The sequence below is a fragment of the Pogoniulus pusillus genome, chromosome 10, assembly GCF_015220805.1.
Source record: "Pogoniulus pusillus isolate bPogPus1 chromosome 10, bPogPus1.pri, whole genome shotgun sequence".
Classification (NCBI taxonomy): Eukaryota; Metazoa; Chordata; class Aves; order Piciformes; family Lybiidae; genus Pogoniulus; species Pogoniulus pusillus.
The window spans coordinates 15,158,994-15,173,484 of NC_087273.1; positions in this window are offsets into that span (position 1 = coordinate 15,158,994).

Here is a 14,491-nt window from a genome sequence, read left to right on the forward strand (position 1 = left end):
TTTCATGAGAGAAACTAGATCATTGGTTATAAAAAGGAAATAATGATAGGTCTATATCGTTCTTTGGTTTGCTGAGAGAGATAAAAAGCCAGAATGTCAACAATTTGTCCCACTCTGGTCTGCAACACTGCTCTGCTTTGCTTCTCCTTCGATTTGCTCTAATGTCTCTCCTCTAGTCTCGGCTAACACATAACATTGTAAGCTTTGCTGATTTGTTTGTCTGTCTGGGAGAGTAGAGGGAGAAATAGAGAGTCGCTTTGAGCCTGTCTGGGAGGGAGTTTGGATTTCTGTATTATTTCTTGTTTGCATATCACAGGATCACAGGATGTCAGGGGTCTGAAGGAACCAAAAGAGATTGAGTTCAACCCCCCTGCCAGAGCAGGACCATACAATCTAGCTCAGGTCACAGAGGAACACATCCAGATGGGCCTTGAAAGTCTCCAGAGAAGGAGACTCCACAACCTCTCTGGGGAGCCTATTCCAGTGCTCTGTGACCCTTACAGTAAAGAAGTTCCCCCTTGTGTTGAGGTGGACCCTCCTGTGCTGCAGCTTATATCCATTGCTCATTTTCCTTTATGTAATTGTAAATACTTGTAAATATTTTATATATATATGCTTGTATGTATTGCCTTGCTGTAAATACAGCTTCATCTTACTTCCAAGCTGTCTAAGCTGGTCTGGTAAATAGTGGAGGGAGGAAAGTTCCTAACCTGTCCTGGGCTGCAGCAAGAGAAGTGTGGCCAGCAGGGCAAGGGAGATGATTCTCCCCCTTTACTCTGCTCTCATGAGACCCCACATGGAGTACTGTGTACAGTTCTGCATCCCCAACAAGAAGGACATGGAACTGTTAGAGCGAGCCCAGAAGAGGCTATGAAGATGCTCAGAGGGCTGGAGCAGCTCTGCTATGAGGACAGGCTATGAGAGTTGTGGCTCTACAGCCTGGAGAACAGAAGGCTTCAAGGAGACCTTGTAGTAGCCTTCCAGTATCTGAAAGGGGCCTACAGGAGGGCTGGGGAGTGACTATTTACAAGATCTTGTAATGACAAGATGAGGAGTAATGGGTTTAAACTGGCAGAGGGGAGATTTAAACTCAATGTTAGGAAGATCTTTACAGTGAGGGTGGTGAAACACTGGCACAGGTTGCCCAGGGAGGCTGTGACTGCTCCCTCCCTGGAGGTGTTCAAGGCCAGGTTGGATGAGCCCTTGAGCAACCTGTTCTAGTGGGAGGTGTCCCTGCCTATGGTGGGAGGTTGGAACTAGATGATCTTTGAGGTCCCTTCCAACCTAAACCATTCTATCATTCTATGATCACACAGGCAGACAGAGCAAATACTCTTTGGAGCGCTATTTTTGGAGCACACACAGCATCTCAATGCTCACAAGAGGGGAATGACAGATCTGCTCTTAAAGAACAAGAACTGTATGGATTTTCGTTCTTCCTAGGCACACATGCAGCCTTGAATTACAGCTCCCATATATCTACATGCAGCCTGAGTAGGATGTTTACAAAACACTTCTGCCTGGCCTTCAGGAGTTCTGGTGGTTTCAAGTGCATCTTTACAGTTGGATTTAGTGGAAGCAAAGCCTTCTCAGAATAATTATTAAGTGTGACTACTTTTTACACTTGCTGTTTTGTTTTGTATTTGAAAAAACAGAAATTGAAAAACAGAAAGCTGAAATCTGGCCAAATAAAATAAATCTGCTTATTGGAAGCCAATTTCCATAAAATAATCCCTTTAGTAAAATAGCTACCAAAATAATTTCCACATATCGGAATGGTAAAATAGAAGTGATGCAGCTTTATATCCATATTAACATTTTGTTGCCGTTGTCTCCCAGACCTACAGATTTATTGTGCAGCATGCTCATCACATACAATAGTTTCATGTAGTCTAAATCATATTGTAACAGCTTTCTAGATGCCAAGGTATTGATTTTGCTGAGGTCTTTACTTCATTTCTGAAGTACCCTGTTTATGGGGCCACTTCCAAGGAGGATGAAGTTGAGAATGCAATGGATACTGAAAAAATCTAAAGAGAAAAGATGAGTCCCACCAGTCCTGAGATCGGGTTCCTCTCGTTTACCTCTGAGAGATAACATTGTTCTTCTGGAGGGAAGAGTTAACAGTATACTACTGTTTTTCCCCATTCCATTTGAAATAGTTATACAGCCCTTTGATTTTTTACTTTTGCAGATCTTCAGTTAGGTATACACTTTCATAGCTTCTTTGAAAAGTAACTTGTCTATCTCACAGTTTTTCCTGGACATTAGGTTTTTTTTAAATGACACAAGATTCTTAGCAGCTTTTTGCTCAGAGTTATTTGGGACTCGTTGAGGTTAATAATAATAAAATAAAGGCTGAAAGTATCAGGTAGTCATTTATTTACTGTTAGGCTCTTCAGGAGGAGTGTATAATTTCCTTTCCATTGGAAACTCTATGTATGCCATGTTATACATTATCTGATGCTTAATACAGCATGTTAAAAAGTGAGTCTGTGTTACTGTACCTCCACTTCTAGATCCAGCAAATGAATTTTAGTGCTTGTCACGTAGAGTAAGAACCTTTAAGTGCAAGTACATTTCAGATATAGAAAAAAAAATCAGGCTAGTAATTAGAACCCAACTTTCCTTGCATTGACAGCAGCCAAGTCATTTATTAAGTCAATGTAGCAGAGTAACACGGCGGCATCACACTTGATTGAAATCTTGGCCAAGTCTGACAGATGTTTTCAACTCATTGTCAATCTCAAGTATGTTTTAATGAGTTTCAAGTGGCTGGAGCTCCCCTCTGCAGATGCCACTGTTACTGAAACCGTGAAAAGAATCTTTAGGGCAATGACAGCATGGGAAATTCTACTGAGTAAGTGATGTGTCAGAAGAAATCCTAACTAGCAGCACAAGTACTGTTCCTGAGGATGATCCTCACCTTTTGAATAGCTCAGGCTTGTGCAAAATCAGCTCTATTTATGTGTATACCCTACATTCTCGAAGCATTTGATTCTAAACAATAAAGGTGAAATTTTGAAAGAGAAGATTACTCAACTGTTGCTTATAATTCCTGTTTCCACGTTGTTTGAAAAAAAAAAAAAAAGTGGAGCAATCAGGATTTTCTGATTCCACTTAGAGCAGTCTGAACAGCAAAAGTCGATTGTAATAGAAACATCTAACAATATTTTATATTGGGCTGAAAAGAAGTGGTGGTAACTCTTCAGCTGCACTCATATGGAAGACTCAAACTGGGTACAAAGCTGCTGGTGGCAGCATCTTATTAGTTGAACAGTTGTTATGCACTGTGGAAGAGAGAAGCAGGATGACTGAGAAAAAGAGTCTGAGATACAAGGAATGCCTAAGGCGGCAGTCCATTCAATTCTTCACTTGGATAAAGTTTATTATGTTCTTTTGGGGGCAAGAAATCAGAATGATGTGAAATGAATTTTGGGCAAAACAAGTTTTGGTAGGTTGCTATTTAAGTAAAATAGACCTACCTAAAATTGGTGAAACAAAGTGACTGAGCCTTTTCTTGACAATGTTATCCTCACTTTCCCCATGCCCAAATAAACCTATATGTACATTTTTCCTAGCTTTTCCTTTTTTTATGCTTAGTATTTGCACTGTTAGAAGTCTAGTATGTAGTAGGTTATAGTTTAATACTTAGATAAATTTTAAATTGATTAAAATTATAAGAAGCCAACTAATAGGAAGAATGGATAAGTTCTTTTCATCCTACTTAAAACAATTAGACAGGAGTGAGTTTCTGCCTGAGTGGGTGATGAATTTTGAACACAACTCGTTATTGTCTTCATTGGCCATTTGGATGTAAGCATTATGTCATTTAAGTTATCTGTTAACAGCCAGACACCAGTTCATTGCCTAGTGAAGGGAAGTCTTGATGTTTCAAACTTAATTATAGTAAAAGTCACCCTGAACCAAACCCATGTCATTTAGAGGTCTAATAATTTTGCTATCTATCACAGTAGTGCTTAAACTCCTATGTGTAGTTTTGAAACTAAAACTTTGTGGGTCAAGCACAGCTCTGTGGGGATATTTTGTCTTTTGTGGGAGGGCTAACTTTCTGGTTTTCCTTGTTCTGTTAACACTTTATTAACACATGTAGAGGGTTACTAAACATTCCCTGATAGACAAAAGAAAATGTTTTGAAAATACAGAGCTGTAGGCTCTTTGTTAACATACTTTGTGTTAACATATTTTGTGTTGACATATTTGTTGATGTATTCTTTGTTGAGTGTCAGATGGAGTTCAGTATTGCACTACTTTATGTAACACTTGCTCAGATTTGAGCATGTTCCAAAATATCCTTTCCAAACAAACAGTCTACAAAATGTGCACACTGAAAGCTTTGCCTGCTCTAATATCTCTGTGTAATGTCTAGGGCAAGGAAGAAGGAATTAGTTGTGAAGAGAAGCTGGGCAAAACAATTTCCGGTTTTAGGGACTTTAACAAATCATTTTATTTGTACTTTACAAGTAGGTCCTGAGTAAAGTATTTTTCCAGAATAAAAACATAATAAAGCACTTTTTGAGGCCTGATTTAAGTTATACATGAAGTGCCAGGATATAGAAAGTAAAAAAGGAAAACAACCCTTGCAGAAGAGCCTCAGAATTGGGTTCTAGGTCTCAACACATATAAAAGAGAACTCAAAATTATTAAATAATTTGTTTTAGAGTCTTATTTTCTATCTTTACTACGTAAGGACAAAAAAGTGTAATTTCTAAAATTAAAAAAAATATTTATTATTAGGTGATTTAACATATAGATGTTGTTGGGACACCTATGAAACTAAGGGTTTGTTTCTAATAAAAGGATTTGTCTGGCATATATAAGAGAAGATTCACACTTGAATAAGGTTGTGCACTGAAATCTGAATTTCATATGTTGAAGAAATACGTTAAAAATAGTGTTTCTGAATAATGAATTCCCTCTACAGCAGTGTCTTATAGTCTCAGGTGCCCAGAACATTATAGTTGAAATAATCTCTGGAAACTGCATGGAAAAATGACTGATGAAGACAACTGAATCAAAACAGATTTTGTGTTAACAAGTGCTCATCTCTGTTCTTTTGGAAAGCTTCAGTTAGGTGCTCCAATCCACTGTCATTGGAATTCATACTTCTATATCACATGTGGAAATATGAGCCTCAAAATACATTTTACAGAAATTCTTAGTTATGCACAATCACGTGTGAGATACCACAGTTTCATTGTGAAAACTTGTTCAACCGTCAGCCTCACAGATTTGGCCATTTGGCTGTTGGTTATGCCAAGCTTGTTGAAATAATTTAACTCCTTTTTGGGTCTTTCTTTTTCTTCCGGCTTTGCTGTTGTCATCTGATGCACACCCTATGCATTCCCAGGGCTGGGGAACACAAGAAAAAAAGCAATATATGACCAAAGGTTCCACACAGCTATAAGATACTGCAGTCAATTGCAGTGGAGAAAATAAATTCATGCTGAAGTGGTTGCAGTGGGTTTGGAGGTGAGGGGACAATCAGGGAAGATTTGTGTGGAGAAAGGAAAACTGAAAGATCTGATCAATGTACAAATATCTGCGGGGATGGGTGTTAAGTGGATTGGGCCAACCTCTTTTCAGTGGTCTGCAGAAATAAGACAAGGAGTAAGAGCTACAAACTGGAACATGAGGAGAAACTATTTTACAGTGAGGGTGACAGAGCCCTGGAACAGGCTGTCCAGAGAGGATGTGGAGTCTTCTTCTCTGGAGATGCATTCCTGTGTAAACTACCCTAGAGGATCCTGCCTTGGAATGGAGGTTGGACTCGATGTTCTCTAGAGGTCCCTTCCAACCTCTGAGGTTCTGTGATTCTTTGTTGTTTGGAGCAATTTGCTGGGTACAATTGTGTGCAACACAGAGTATGAAGTGAGGCAAGTAGGTCTGTGTCTGTTCCATTTTCAAAGCTGTAGCTATCAGGCTGGACTGCAGAGCCTGGCAGTGTGCCAAGGCATGACCATGCTGATATTCTACTTCATGGTAATTATTATTGCCATTGGTAGGCAGGCACACCTGTCACAATCTAGTAAACATTATTTACTTCAACTTCAGTCCAGAGGAAGGGCAGTTTCCCAGTATTTTAAATCCATAGCACTGATGTGTTCACCTGTTCCAATTCTGTTAAGGTTATTGGAAAGCTTTCATAAAAATGAAGGGAAGTTGACTTTCATTTTCACCACTTTGATTCAACAACAGCATGTTCTGATTCAGTTACCATGAAAAAAGCATCAAGAATCTGGGTTCATGTTTTCATTGAAATAAACCATACTTTGGGTTTCAGCTTGTAAAGAGAACCAGGCGTTTGTGTGAGAAGGCTCTGGTGCCTCTGAAACACATGTGCTGATTAGTACTGGTGTGTCACCATCTGGAGCTACTTAAGCTAGAGGGCACTTTGTATTCTTCCCCTCTCCATCAGTAATTGGCAAGTATATTTTCTGCCTACAATCAATTGCTTTTATATTCTGAGTAATATTTCTAAGTAAGAAGAAATATTACAGCAGCTAGAGAAGATATTGATTTTAGGTAGAAAATGCCCTTTCCAAATGCCACTCCAGATGACTGAAATACAAAGGAAATCTGTGACATCACTAACGTGGTCAATATACCTGCCTGTTGGCAAACCAAGGAACAAATACAAGTAAATGCAATTTAGGTCCTTCATGAATCATGACATATAGACAAAGGAAGAATCAGATGGGGACATCACATGCAAAGACCAACCTGTTGAGCTGATAAATGAAGAAACCTCAGATGCATGTCGTGTAAGAGATCATCACATATCCTGTTTTGTTTTAGGAAGGGAAAATAAAATATTCTGGAGACCAGCAAGAGGTTAACAGTGCTCTTGGAGTCCAGGGGCAAGTATTTATGTTGTGATTCAGTTCTAGATTCATGAATGATGTGGCTTCAGTCTTCGCTGTGCTCACCACCGTCTTTCTGAGTGCCATAATCTCTAGTGATCCTTGTCAAAAAGTGATTATTTTAGTTACTGTTGGAAATGCAGATGGAGAATAATGGCAGCAAGGAACTTAGACCTGCTCAGTTTAGTAGAGGTCAAGAGAAGTGTCAGTAGAATCTTCTGTTTACCTTTATCACAAGTGCTTCAGTCATCTCTCTAGTTACAATGTGTCTGTGTTATCTTGAAGAACTACAGACTACTTCCAGTTCTTTCTGGAAGTTTTGGCAAAACAATAGGTCTAAGAGAAATTATTTATTTTTTTTTCTCCTTCTGAAATGTGAAAGGTTTTCAGTCATCTTTCTACACTTGAAGAAAAAAAAAGATACTTCCTAAACTGAAGGACTAGCAGTTTCTAGGCAGTGATCTTAATTCATCCAGTGACAAGCACATTGCTCTTAAAAGTCACAGAAATGCCAGAGAAAACTTTTCATAACAGGAGAGAAGGCTTGAAAATGGGAGTCCTTGAGAAATAGGAAGTTCAACACCTAGATTTTCAGTGGAGGCTTTCATTTGTCTACAGGTTAACTTGCCAACGAGCGTGCTGAAATGATAGCTTAGCACTCCCCATGCGAACAGCCTGGTTGTTGCATTTTGACGCACATGTGTCTTACCTCCCCTTCCGCTCCCAAGTGGTGTACACCTTGTAACTGGAGCTAGAAGCACTGAATGGAGGAATATCTTAGGAATGGCCTGTGAGTGTATGATCCCCTGGCTCTCTCTAAAATGTATTTCTTAGTATTTTAGGATCATTACAAAAGACTCCCTCTGTGGACCCTCTCCTCTGTACAAAAATTGTTGCTTCTTCGATTTTATAGGAGGGAAATCTTTGAGAGCCAGCTTGGTTTCCTTCTCTTCAGATGGCACTGTGCTCTTGCAGAAGATTTTTTGAATGATAAACATAAAAATTATAATAATACTATTAGTAATAATAATACATTTTTAAAAATCACTAAATGTATTCAGTGGCAGAGCCACTGCATGAACGTCTGTACATTCAGAATCACAGAATCACTGAGTCATTGAGGCTGGAAAAGACCTCTGAGATCATCAAGTCCAGCCTGTAACCTAACACCACCACATCAGCTAAATCATGCTACCAAATGCCACATCCATTTTTTTCTTAAAGACCTGCAGGGATGGAGACTCTGCCACCTCCCTGTGGAGTCCATTCCAGTGCCTAATCACCCTTTCTGTGAGGAAGTGCTTCCTACTATCCAATCTAAACCTTCCCTGGCACAGCTTCAGACCAGAAGAGTGACAGAATAAATGGTGAATTTTGAGCCTCTGTATTTTTAACAAATCTCTCTAAGTGAGATGCTTGGCAAAGATAGATTTTATTCATTGGTTTAGTTACTTGTGCATTTTATAGGATAGTCTTCTGTGTCACAAAGAGCTTGGATCTTTCTAGTACATATTCTGTGCTTCCCAAGTTAATGTTCATAACCATAAAAAAAAGGGCAGCCTGTGCATGTGGCACAGTATCGTGTGTATTTTTTAACCAGACTGAAGAAAAGTCATGTCATTTCATTCTGCCAGCCTTCTGAGAGCACTGGGACTGCCAGGTTTCACATGTCAATGGGAATAAGCAGTGTTGTTGTCAGAGAGCACTAGTCTTTTGGTTTGTCTTGCCCGACTGCTTTCAGAAGTCAAGGGGATTTAAGTCAGCTGTTGTGTCCACCTTAGAATGTTGACTGCCCGTTTGGGCAAAACAGTAGCTTGTATACCCTATACCTGTGAAGGCTGAGGGGCTGTCTGACTGTCTCCTGGTAGCATATATCTAGGCTCACAAAGCTGTGAATTGGTGGAGCAGCACTGCTGATACATTTCTTCTAATACGTGTTAACTGAGTACCATTGTAGTTGTATATTGTGTCACTTTGCACTGAAGTCACCATATTTTTTTTCTGCCTGACTGTATCTTTGTCTGAATAAATTTTCAGATTCTTGTCCTATGATATCAGTTTCCAACATTATAAGTCTTCTTGTTCTCAATGTTCTGATAAGTTAAATGTCAACAGGTGATGACTCAGGCTTTTCTACCGCAGTCTTTCACTTTATCATTCAGCATTTTTTGACTCTGAAATGTAGTATTTAGTGACACTATTTAGGCTTATTATGAATCTATGGCTTCATGCCTGAACTTTCTCTACTTCTCTGAATAAAACATAAACTGCAAACTGCAGCCTGTTGCCAGATGTTATTGGAAATTTTATCCTGTGATATAACCCCAAATAAAAAAACCCAGAAAACTCAAACCTGTTGCCGTGTCAATGCTAGAATCTTCTTCCTGAACAGTGAAGGTAGAATTGCCAGTTAGTATGGTCCACACAGATAACAGATGAAGAGCATGGGAGGATGAGGCTTCCATGAACAATGATGTTGTTTTGTGATCCATAAATGCTAGTAGAACACTTTGTGAGATGTAGCAACTGAGTAGTTACCTGGGCTGTGGCTATTCTGCTTCTGGGCATCTTCAGTGTTCCTGCTCCTGTGCTAGGGTGAGGTCTTGTCCTCTAATCAGATGAATGTTTCTGGTTTAGTTTTATTTTAGTCCTTAGTGTGAGGCAGATGAGGATGGCTTTAGGCATCTCATTAAAGCACCTTTTATTTTCCCACAGGTGACTCCGTGCTGTATGGGAACAACACAGATATTGCTTACTGTGGAATGTGTTGAACCTTACCTTTAAGGCCTTGTCTGTCTGGAATTTAAATAGTACATCTACAACAGAGGAAGCCAGGCTGCCAAATATTAGACAGACTTAAAATACTGAGTGATAAGGAAGTGACATATCCTGCCCCCCTCTTTTTTTTTGTCTCTAAGTAATAGGCTCTTTGGAATGAACTTCAAGTAAGTAACTCAATGCAGTAAGAACCTGCTCATGACATTTCTTGCTCGACAACCTTTGTTTGACGCAGGAGGCTGATGAGCATTTGAATATGTGACCATCTTGCATGTCTGGGTTTTAGAGCTAAGAATTAATGATGTTTTATAACCTCAGTGGAGAGAAGCTTCAGTGGGCTATGCTGAAAACCTCTCATTTGATATTTGAATATGGAACAGCCAAAGAAAGATTAAAATAAAAAGTGCTACAGGCTTCGTCTTTCAGTCTTTCATAAAAAAGGTGAGATGAAAGACAGCAGATGGATTTATCTTTTTACATAGCAGCAAAACTATGAATCAGCTTCATATAAACAGATCTCTCAGCCAAATATAGCTTGACAGTAATTCTGTAAGATTCATCAAGTCAAGGGAAGTGATTAGGTCTGATGCCATGGAATAAAACGAAAGGAGGATATCTCCTATGATTTCAATATTTCAGACCTGAGTCCATTAAGTACAACTTTCTGATGAAAATACTACTGTGTGTTACAAGTTTTCATCTTGATGTGTGCTTTAGAATGCTGCCCAATTCTTATACCTTTCAAATTCTTAATATCCATCAACTTTAGCCATTGCTGAAACAATTGCCAAAGTGCAGATGATACTGTTGCTTTCAACTCCTGAAACACAGCAAAGATGAGTTTGTAGAAGATGAGATTTTAAAAAAGTTTTCTTGGATAATAGTCTAAGAGATATGTTTTACACATTCCAGCTGTCAATATAATAGTGTCTTGAGCTGCAGAAGCTCCAGACAAAACAAGTAGTGTAAGGTACTTCAAGAGATGCTTCATAAAGCTTGCTCTCTTCTTTTTGTAACACCCAAAGATGGGTCTGCACTGCCATGAACCAATTGAGTCATTTCCTGTTGCATTAAAGATGTCAGATAGAGTTTATTGTAATGAACTCATAAGCTTCTAAAATGGCAGGTATCTATTGGATAGCTTTTGAAAAAGCATATATCTCAAATATGTTTATATTCTCATTCACTGTATCATTTAGGCTTCTAAATCTTACAAGCTCACTAGGAATCAGATGTTTAAATGCCTTTGCTGCTTTATTTTAGCTTCTTTTACAAGTTTCACAGTATCACAGTATCAACAAGGTTGGAAAAGACCTCACAGATCATCAAGTCCAACCCTTTACCACAATTCTCAAGGCTAGACCATGGCACCAAGTGCCACGTCCAATCTTGCCTTGAACAGCCCCGGGGACGGTGACTCCACCACCTCCCTGGGCAGCCCATTCCAGTGTCCAATGACTCTCTCAGTGAAGAACTTTCTCCTCACCTCGAGCCGAAATTTTCCCTGGTGCAGCCTGAGGCTGTGTCCTCTCGTTCTGGTGCTGGCCACCTGAGAGAAGAGAGCAACCTCTCCCTGGCCACAACCACCCTTCAGGTAGTTGTAGACAACAATAAGGTCACCCCTGAGCCTCCTCCAGGCTAAACAATCCCAGCTCTCTCAGCCTCTCCTCGTAGGGCTGTGCTCAAGGCCTCTCACCAGCCTCATCGCCCTTCTCTGGACACACTCAAGCATCTCAATGTCCCTCCTAAACTGGGGGGCCCAAAACTGAACACAGTACTCAAGGTGTGGTCTAACCAGTGCAGAGCACAGGGGCAGAATGACCTCCCTGCTCCCACTGACCACACCATTCCTGATGCAGGCCAGTATACCACTGGCTCTCTTGGCCACCTGGGCACACTGCCCCAGATGTTGCCTTGTGCCCAAGGAAGAATGGAAGGTTGTCCAGGGGGGTTAGGAAGCAGGTGGAGTAATCAGAGAGATGGCAGGTTAGGTTAGAGAGAGAAAATGCAGCCCTCAGCCCAGACAGAGAGCGTCTCCTCTGTCTGTGTTTGGATTCTTGTTCTTAATACATCTCAGCAAGCCTATGAGTGAAGTAGACATCACCATTGTTTCTCTTTAACATCCTGTAATCTAGTTCTCACCAAAACATTCTAGCTAGCTTCAAACTAGCACAATCCAACTCTGTCTATTTCAGTCAGAGTATGGTTGAGAAGTGTTCTGCCTAATCTAAAACAATATTTACACTAATGAACATTACAAGTTCAGTTCACACTTCATTCCAGGTATCTCAGATGTAGGTAATTCAAAAGCTCAGAAAACAGCAAATAGTTTGTCTCCTCGCAGATGAGATGAGAACAGGGACTCCTAGGTGACATTGGATTTGTGCCCACATACTGTAGATTCTCTCATAGATTCTTTCATTGGACGCTGATAGTACCTAGAACAGACAACTCCTAACAGCTTGTATTATACACTCTGAATTTAAACTCTTTCAGCTAAAGTTAGATTTCACTGGATTTCACCATTCTTCCTCATTACCCAGTATGTATGATCGGGACCTTCAGCAGATACCACCCCTTGCAAAGATTTCCCTTTGCCTGAAGGAGAAAATACCTAAAGGGTTTTCCCTAACAAATTCTTTTCACGTACATTCCACCCCCCATGGCTTTTAGGATGGTTTTCAGCAAACCGTTGTAGCGCTCAATCTTCCCTGAAGCTGGTGCATAGTAGGGTATGTGGTAGATCCACTCAATGCCCTGCTCTTTGGCCCAGTTTTTCACAAGATTGTTCTTGAAATGAGTGCCATTGTCTGACTCGATTCTCTCTGGAGTTCCATGTCTCTCCAAGCCAAGGATCTGTCTCTCCAAGCCAAGAATGGTGTTACGTGCAGTTGCATGTGGAACTGGATAGGTTTCCAGCCATTCGGTGCTGGCCCCTACCATTGTTAGCACATACTGCTTGCCAGAACGAGATCAAGGTAAAGTGATGTAGTCAATCTGCCAGACTTCACCATACTTGTACTTTGACCATCTCTCACCGTACCATAAGGGCTTAATTTGCTTAGCCTGCTTAATAGCAGCACAGATGTCACAGTCATGGATGACTTGGGTGATAGCACCCATGGACAAGTCAATTGACCTAACGCGAGCCCATCGGTATGTTCCATCTCTGCCTTGATGTCCAGATGAGTCATGGGCCCACCGAGCTAAGAACAACTCACCTCGGTGTTTCCAATCAAGGTCATGATGAGAGTTTGTATCAGCTTGAGAAATTTTAGCAGCTTGGTCTGCCTGCTGGTTGTGTTGGTGTTCCTCAGTGGCTCTGTTCTTAGGCAGAAACCTTTACAAGGTTTGTGTACTGCTTTATTCAGCTGTCATGTGTCTTTGAAATGATTAATTGATAATCCAAAACACAGCACCAAAAGAGAATGTCCTTGTTGATGAGTCTGGAAGATGAGGTCTGAGCATGCAGCGTTGGGGAGTCCTGCTACAAAATCTCATTTGCACAAACAGATGGCAGGCAGAGATGGCTTGTGCACAAGGAGAGGACTGGGCAAGCCAAGGAAGGAACTGGCAGTGTAGCTTACAGAAATTAAGGTAGTTGGAGTGCACAAACTCAGCAATCTGATGTGTGCCCAGTTGTAGAAGCTCTATCACACCTGCATAAAGGTGAGTTTTCCTGGTGTTATATTGCCAAATCATGGTTGTCCAACTTGAGGCTAATGACCGTGATTTAACAGGAAAGAAAAGGGTACCAATCCTGCCAGGTTCTCTGTAGTTACACTGGCCTGAGACAGTAATCTCTTTCCTAAGCTGTACTGAAGAATAACAATCTAAAACTTCTATAATGAGTGTCAAATCTGTGAGCAAATGAGTAGCATTAGTAGTGTTGGCAGTGTCTTGTGAAAGAGAATGATTAATAACATTCCTTAGTGACCTCTTTCCCACTGCAGAAGAGGCTAAGCGTGTTTTTTAAGGACAGATTCAAAGCACATTTCTCTGAGCAAGTTTCCAAACTAAGCTCTTAGGGGATGGTATTTTTTTGAAGCTGATAACTAAGTCACTTATCTGATAGTTTTAAACCCTTAGAGTTCTTTTCTGTAGAGGTTCCTGGGTGTCTACAGGAATCCATTTGTAAAGCTAGATGTAAGTGCCTCAGTTTTTAGGTTTCCCCTCTGAAAAGAAGTCCTGTGTAATATGTAATGGATCAATCTCACTGAGCTCTGTTTACAAGGGTCTTAGGGACCCTTAAGATGGCATAAAATGCTGGCAGAATGAGAAAATCAGAATTCAAGAAAGAATGTGGCTTTGCCATGTCAATTCACTGTTTTCCAAGTGGATTGTTGTAATGGCTGATGATCCAATGGAGATTAGAGGATAACAGAAAGATGGGTTGCAGAGTGTCTGCTTAATCTGGCAGAAGGATCAGTTCTAATGTTTTCGCAGTTGGGTGCAATTAGATAATCTGTTCAAAGTTTTATCAGTTTTGGGGCATTGTATACTTACAAACTGGACAAGAGAGCTGTTCTCATGTTTGTCAGATGGTATTTCCTTAGAAGACTGAGAGCTCAGTCATCTTACATTCCCCTGGATGTGTTGTCTGGGCAGTAGAAATCATTAAAGAAGTTGTTAAAAATGACAATCATTAAATGTGTCCATTGAAAAGGTTCTTGCAAGTGACTGTGGGGCCTTGGACTCTGAAATGTGTAGTATTGCTTCCTCGAAAAAAGGGGAATGGCAAAGGCAGTTGCCATAAGCTTTTCACAGAGTGTTAGAAAGTTGCACAGTTAAAATCACAGCGGTAGTAATGGTAGGACTGATCCAAAGTT